Here is a 727-nt window from a genome sequence, read left to right on the forward strand (position 1 = left end):
AACAGAACCTATTAAAGGCTTTACTTTACCGAAGTATGCGATACCCTCCAAATTCAAACAGTTTAACGAGTATTTATGATTATAGAAAAGTTATTGTGTATGTTAACAATGATTGCATAACATGTCTCCATAAACAGTCAACCCATTAAATGATACTGAATAACTGACCCACACAAAAGTTAATATCACTTGATCACTGATACAGCAAATGTCATCATGTAAAAACACTAAGTTCATCTTAAATAATTAATATTAAGTACAAAAAATAGTGGCCAACTTACGTATTTTGGATCTCCTTAAATAAAAATCACCCAGTGAAACCTATTTGTTCGCTAGGAGCGTTTCCACTCAGTATTCATGTAAACTCTCCTATTTTAGACGAAAACCAATGTAATTCTTAATAATGCATGTTACTTACTTATTTATGCAAATTAGAGAAGTCAATTGACAAACTTCTAAAAAACGGCCTTTTTGTACCAAAGAATTATTCTGTCAAGTCAACAATCTGTCTGTCATTTTAATAACATGTTAAATTATGTCACTTGATGTAAATTAATAACTTTTCTGCATAAATTACGATAACAGATGTACATGTGACTTATAAACTATACCTCTTTTTAGTAGTTATTTGACAAGGTTATAAATGCAAGCAGCAAGAAGGGTTGAGGGGGCAGTCGGAATGTCACTTTGGTAAAGTGTGTTTGTGTCTTATTGTTCGAAGTGGATA

This window comes from Schistocerca piceifrons, chromosome 3 (assembly GCF_021461385.2).
Source record: "Schistocerca piceifrons isolate TAMUIC-IGC-003096 chromosome 3, iqSchPice1.1, whole genome shotgun sequence".
Taxonomy (NCBI): Eukaryota; Metazoa; Arthropoda; class Insecta; order Orthoptera; family Acrididae; genus Schistocerca; species Schistocerca piceifrons.